Source organism: Camelus ferus, chromosome 10, assembly GCF_009834535.1.
Source record: "Camelus ferus isolate YT-003-E chromosome 10, BCGSAC_Cfer_1.0, whole genome shotgun sequence".
Classification (NCBI taxonomy): Eukaryota; Metazoa; Chordata; class Mammalia; order Artiodactyla; family Camelidae; genus Camelus; species Camelus ferus.
In genome coordinates, this window is record NC_045705.1 from 57628182 (window position 1) to 57635751 (window position 7570).

The 7570-nt window shown below is 40.8% G+C and overlaps 1 non-coding gene across 1 annotated transcript; it reads right to left on the minus strand.

Annotated features, from left to right (window-relative positions):
• Positions 1 to 2175: 2175 nt before the first annotated feature.
• LOC116666749 lies at positions 2176 to 2280 on the minus strand. Its single transcript, XR_004323644.1, has one exon. It is a non-coding gene; the product is annotated as a U6 spliceosomal RNA (small nuclear RNA).
• Between the last annotated feature and the right edge of the window lie 5290 nt (positions 2281 to 7570).

The following is a 7570-nucleotide window of genomic DNA, read 5'->3' on the forward strand; positions in this document are numbered from 1 at the left end:
ACCCAGAGATTATCATACTAAGTGAAGTAAGTCAGAGAGAGAAAGACAAATATATATCACTTATATGTGGAATCTAAAAAAAAGAAATGAACTTATTTACAAAATGGAGACAAACATACATACATGGAAAACAAACTTATGATTACCAAAGCGGAAAGAGAGGGAGGGATAAACTAGGAGTTTGGGATTAGCAGATGCAAACTACCATGTACAAAATAGATAAACAGCAAGGTCCTACTGTATAGCACAGGGAACTATATTCAATAGCTTGTAATAACCTATAATGAAAAAGAATATATATATGTATAACTGAATCACCATGCTGTCAACCAGAAACTAACACAACATTGTAAATCAATAAAAAAAATAATAATTCTGATGGAAAAATACCATAAACGGTGAAAAATATAAATGACAATCTGGGAAAGATATTCATACCACAGTAATGAAGGGCTAAATAATACAGAGAACTCCTACAAAATATGAAAAAGACCTATAATACAACAGGTAAATAGACAAGGGCAAAGCCTGTGCTAGCTTATACCACGCCTTGTGCAAAGTATGCATTTTTTAAAACTACAATGAGATATGGTTCACCTATCAGATTGGCAAATATACATATTTTATATATTTTAAGTATGTACACACTTAAGTTATATATTAAGTGATATATATATAACAAGGTGTATACACACACACACATCTTTGATAAGTTTATGAAGAAAAGGACATTCATATTCTCACATTTTTGATGGAAGTGTTAATGTGTACAGACCCATGGAGGGCTAACTGACAATACCTAAATATCGGAATTTAAAATATAGATATACTTGCACGTGTAATATGAGGACTGTTTGGGGGTATTTGTAATGATAAGAGATTATTAATAGCCTGAATAGCCATCAATAGAAGACTTAGTAAATGTGTCTGGTACAGCTAAAAAATATTAAAATAATAGGGTAATCCTATCTCTTTTCCCATGGAACAATTAGGTATTTTAAGTAAAAAAAATCAAGGCACAGAACATCCATCTGTATTGTATACAATCACTGGTGTTATTTGGGAAAAAATACATTTATGTGATTATATCCAGGATATCTCGGGAAGGATAATAGAAATAGTTGCCCTTGGGGTAGACAAAATGGGGCTGGGGGATCAGGGAAAGAAGCAGCTCGGGAGAGAGAGTTTACTTTCCACTGTATACATTTTGAATTTTGTAGCATGTACATATATTGTCTGTTCAATTAAATCAACCAATCTCTATTATTTCTATATCAATATTCACTTTAAATTAATTTCTGGCATCAGGAAGTGAGAGTGCTTGGACTCTGAGGCTACTGCCTTATTTTTTCTCAGGTAGAAACACTAACATCTTGTGGACTTTTAAACATAATGCGGCAAAACAGCATAATCAGAATTTTCACTATTCCATTCTACTCCATTCCTCTCAACAAATATTTGTTGAATGCCTACCCTTTATGGCATTTGTCCAACTCTTCAAACCTGACAAAGTTTCAATATTTCACTTCGTTTACTGAATAGCTGTGAGGCACCAGGTACTGAAACTGCTGTCGCGAATGAGGCATGGAGCTGGGGAGGGTCTGCCGTTAACAGGGAATATCAATATAGAATGGTAAGTGTTCCAACAGAGACAACTCAGGTTTCCCTGGGAGCACACAGCAGGCTGAGTGGTCAGGGAAGTGACATCTGAGCTAAGCTCTGAAGGAGGAGCAAGAATGGGCCAGATGAAAGGCACTAGTGCAGCTGGTGTAGGGTGGGGGCACTGGCAGAACACATCACTGTAGGTAAAGGGAACGCTATAGGCAAATCCACGAAGACAGTACATTTTTCTTTTGTGTAATGCATGTTTGAGGAACTGTGTGTTCAGTGTGGCTGAAGTGTGGAGTAGGAGGGGCTAAGAGGTGAGAAATGAGGCTTAACCAGAGATGTTAAACAATTTACTAGGTTCTCTCAGCAAGTATGTAATGCGCCAAGAACTTGAACCCAGGACTAAGTGATTCCACCACTTCCTCTCATTCTCACCGTGAACCCATAAGGGACCTATGGGATAATATAAAGTGTGCCAATCTTCGCATAATAGGGGTCCCAGAAGGGGAAGAAAGATCAAAGGGGATTGAAAAGGTTTTTGAAGAAATCATGAATATATATATTCTTAAAAATATGAAACGCTTCATGAATTTGGGTGTTATCCTTGGGCTGGGGCCAGGCTAATCTCTGTTATCATTCCAATTTTAGTATATGTGCTGCCAAAGCAAGCACAAGGTTAAGTAATTTAACTAGTGTCACCCAGGTTGTAAATGACAAAACTGGGGCTCTTATGTTCTGAATCCAAAGCCCAGGCTCTTAAACCCTACAAAATCCTGGCTGGCAGGGGAAAAAACAGAAGAGCCACATGAAATAGACACTTCTGAAGTTTGCCTGAAGTCTGGAGGAAGAGAAGAATCAAAAGGAGCAGTTATCACAGTGCTGAGTCAAACTGACACATTCCGACATGGGGTGGGAGGGTGAATTCTCTCATAACTGAACAAACACCACAGACAAATGAGAGTGAGGTGGTAAAACAGCAGGGAAGGGAGCAGGACACAGCCATTAAAGGAATGACATAACAATCAGCACCAAGATGGTGGAAAAGTCAACTCCCAATAGACCTGGAGGCCCACGATGGCAGGAGATTCAGCCTTCAGTGGACTTGAGCTTCATTAACATGGTGAATGACACACCCACAGGCACCATGACAGTTCTGAAGCTAACCATGAAAGGTCAAGGAGAGGGTGGTGGCCCAATTTCTGGGAATCCCTGCCCCTTCCCCAAAGTAGTTGGAATAATCCCCTCACTTGTTAGCATATAAAAACTAGCAACACTATACCTCACGCTTCTTCACCTTCCAAGATGACCCACACTCTGTCTACGGAGTGTATATCTACCTTTACTTTAACTAACCCCCCCACAAACACATACCGTGTACATCTCTCTAAATAAATCTATTATTCAACTGTGGCTCATTCTTAAGTTTTTTTCCTACACGAAGCCAAAAACCCTAACTTGGTGGGGTGAGTCCCAGGGACTCAGCTGAGACCTGGGACACAGCCATCCTCTCACGCCCCTCCCGCCATTCTTTTTCCTATATCAGTGGGAATGCTCCCCAAGGGAAGGAATTCCCAGTTGCCTGGGTGCACACTTAGCCCTTCCCTGGGTGGGATCTCCACCACCACCACCTCTCCAAGCTTGAAGGGGCTCTGGTGTCTAACTGGACAAGCACAATGCAAATCTATTTCCCTGTCATTTATCTGAAATATTTGACATTCTTCAAATATAATTTTACTAGAAAGATGACAGAAGAAGAAGACTCAAGGCAAAGGAACATACTCTAGAGCACATATTTTTGATAGGAAGGAGAGTGAATTCTGGCCACGAATTTACTTGGCTGGCCCTTCTCTCTGGGCACTTAAACTCCTACTCCTTCCTCCAGTCTCACCTCTGTCTTGCTTGGATAGTGGAGCAAGTTCCTTTGTCTCCTGTCACAGGATGGGTTCTCTAGAAGCAGAAGCTGAGATAGAGTTTTGGCTGCAAGATGGTAATTAGGGATTGTTAAAAACAAGACAAGGGCCCCCAGTGAAGTAGCTTATGCTAAGTCCCATGTCACCAAACTGAGACTTAATTACAGTTTTGGCTTTCCCAGAAATGGAATCTTAAACTAGCCAATCAATAATTGCCTGATCAGCATTAAAAGGGTAATCTGCTTGATAAATCCCTGGCAGCCCCTGTAGGGAAAGTAACCTTGCAATAACCGATCTGCTTTTTCGCCTACTGTAACTGATTTGTTTCTGCTCCCTTTGGCCTCTAAAAGTCTTTCATTTTGTACTCCTTTCTATCTGCTAGATTGGAGGATGCCTGATTCACGAATTGTTAAATAAAGCAGATAAGATCTTTAAAATTTACTTAGTTGAATTTTGTTTTTTAATAGGATCAACACATGTAAAGAGAAGCAGGGGGAGATAGGAAGCAGGGTTGAGCAGAGGAAGAAATCAAACTGCAGTACTGAGTTGCCCATGCCTTGGCCAGACCAGAGTTATTCTGGAGTGCTGTCTGTCAGAGTGCCCTATGTCTGACATAAATAGCCAGGTCTTAATCTCCTTCCATCCACCACTGCCATCACCAGCACCTCACTCCATCACCGGTGAGGGCTGCTTAGGCAGACCCTTAAAGAGCTGGCCACTAGTCTGTCTACTGACTACATTCTCTGCATCTGAGTAGCAAGTCCTTCCTTGAAGGGGTGTCTGAGCAGTACATCTCCATGATTACCAAAATTTATAACACCATTCATTTATTCATTCATTGACTATTCAATGTGCTATGTACTAGCTACTGTGTTGAGTGCTGGGGGACAGGAGCAGACAAAAGGATGAGGCAGAAATAGAACCCATCCAACTGTTAGTCTAGTGGGGGAAATCAGATAATTATTTAACAGGGCAGTGAACTCCCGGTCAGTGAGAGTGCCTGGATAAGAGTCACTGCTCTAGGTGGCGTGACCTCTGCTCTCTCTCAGTCAAGCTTTTCAAAAGATAGCCCACATCTTATAACTCAGTTCTCATTCTCTCATCATCCCAATGCAAACTGTGTCCTCATCTTCTGGTCTACTGGAACTGCTCTTGGTGAGAAACCTTCTGTTAATCTCTACCCCTAGGGTAATTTTTTTATTATAAATTCTTAAATGGAAGTAAGTTCAGGGAGCCATGGGAGTCTAGAGGGAAAGCAACTAACTATGCCTAGGCGACACAATCCAAGCTTCTCAAGGGAGGAAACATTCAAGCAGGCTTTGGAGAATGAACAGGAGCTTGTGAGGTCAGTTGTTTTCAAAGTGTCATCTTTGGACTGCCGGGGGTTCCCAAACCTTTGGAAAGAATTTATAGGGGTGGGGGGTATAGTTAGGGAGGGTGGGTACAGCTCAGTGGTAGAGTGCATGCTCAGCACGCATGAGGTCCCGGGTTCAATCCCCAATACCTCCTCTAAAAACAAACAAACAAACAAACCTAATTACCTCCCCCCACCAAAAAAAAAAATCTAAAAAAGAAAATTTACAAGGTCAAACTCTTTTTATAATAATACTGATATTTGCCTTTTTCACTGTATTGACATTTACATTGATAGTGCAAAAGAGGGGGGTGGGGAAAGATGCTGGCGCTTCAGTATGAATCAGAGCAGAGGCACCAAACTGCACAAGTCATTCTATTCTTCAGCCATGCCTTTGCAGTAAAAGGCCACTTTCACTTAAAAATGTCCTTGACCAAGTTTTAAACATTATTAATTTTGTTAAACCTCAACTCCCTTAAGAGTGTAAATGACTCGAGACCAAAATATCTAAGAACTACTGCGTTAGGTAAAGAGTGACTGGCATTTCCAATAGAGTTAAGCATACAAAAGCACCAAGTTACTGCATTATTATTAATAATATTATTATTATTTCTCTTGTCAGAAAACCTACCCCTCTGGGCTGTCAAGAACTCAGGAATCCATGGGACAGAAGAGATCAAATAGGGGGAGATGAGGCTGAAAGGTAGGTTGGAATTAGCCTGTGAGAAGCCTTATAAGCAGCGCTAAGGAATTTAAATTTTTTCTACAGAGGTGATGCACACTTCAGATGACTAGTTGCTGTGATGGTGTAGTGGATAGCAAGAAGGTCTTCAGCTCCGGAGATCAGAAAAACAAGCCACAACCAAGGGTGAGGAAGTGTCCTTGAGGAGCTGGCATAGGTAGAGAGTAGGAGACATGAGAAATTCCTGGAAGTCTGGATGTGGGAGCACGAGTATCATTTATTAGTAGTATCAGGGTCCTTCCTTTGATATCACGGGCCTGCAGAGAAAAACGCTGCAAATCCAAGAAACAAAATATTTAGGTGCTGTGGTATCCAAAAATTCTTTAATACTTTTCCATCAAGAAGTGATGGGGAGGGTCTCTGTCCCTCCCCTTGAATCTGGGGAGGCTCTGTGGCTGCCTGAATGGAACAGACCTGTGTCCAGGCTCAGATCTCAAGACACTGGGAGCCTCCACTTCCTGTCTACTGGAATACTTGTTCTTGGACTTTAGCTGCCATTCTGTGAGGAAGTCAAGCAGACCCATGAAGAAGCCCAGGTAGGGAGGAACTGAGGCCCTTGGCCTACAGCACTAGCTGAGCAACCGGATGACAGCCAGCACCCTCTGGCCAGCAGCATGAGTGACTCCCTTAGAAGTGGATTCTCCAGCCCCAGTCAAACCTCCCTGGCTAACCTCCCCTGCTGTGTGGTAAAGAGATGAAGTGTCCCCATCAAACATTGCCCAAATTGCAGAATCATGATCAAGATAAACGATTAATGTTGTTTTAAGTCATTAAGTTTTGGGGTAAGGGTTTGTTACTATCTATTACTTGTTACATGGTGAATGGTAACCACAACAGGCGCTCAGTGGAGCTTGCAAGGAGCTGAGGAGGGAGACAGTATTTGCAATACATATAACTGACAAGAGGCTTGTAATGGCAGACCTCGTTTTATTGCACTTTGCAGATATTGCGTTTTTTACAAATTGATAGTTTGTGGCAACCCTGGGTTGTCAGATGATGCTTAGAATTGTTTTTTAGCAATTAAGGATTATTTAATTAAGGTACGTACATTGGTTTTTAGATATAATGCCCTTACACACTTAATAGGCTACAGTATAGTGCTTTTTAATTATTTTTATTTATTTATTGTTTTAAATTGAAGTATAGTCAGTACATATGTTGTGTTAATTTCTGGTGTACAGCATAGTGATTCAGTTATACAAATATATTCTTTTTCATATTCTTTTTTATTATAGGCTATAACAAGGTATTGAATATAGTTCCCTGTGCCATACAGTAGGACCTTGCTGTTTATCTATATTATATATAGTATTGCGTATCTGCAAATTCCAAACTCTCAACAGTATAGTGCTAACATAACTTTCGTATGCACTGGGAAACCAAAAAATTCGTATGACTCGATTTATTGCAATATTTATTGCAATGGTCTAGAATTGAACCCACAATCTCTCTAATATGCCCCTATCTATGTATCAGTTTGCTAGGGCTGCCATAACAAAATACCACAGACATTTGGGGGAGAGTATAGCTCAGTGGCAGAGTGCACACTTATGTTGCACTAGGTCCTGAGTTCAATCCCCAGTATCCCCTTTCATTTAAATACATATATACATACATATCTAATTACCTACCCCCACAAAAAATTAAAAATTAGGAAAAAAATCCAGACATTTATTTTCTCACAGTTCTGGAATCTAGAAGTCCAATGATCAAGGTGCAGGCAAATTCAGTTTCTGATGAGAGCTGACAGCATCCCACCTCAAATAGGAATCTGCCTGTGTCACTACTTTATGTTTCATTTTTTGAGATTTAATATCTACGACAACCCAGTGGCAAGTAAGGATTTGCTTTTCAAGTGGAGGATAGCCAGCAAAAGGGGTCGTAATTTTACTTCAAACCCGTAAGGGTCTGCACTGTGATTCTCTTACTGGGGTTTTTGACAGAGGCTTCCTACAC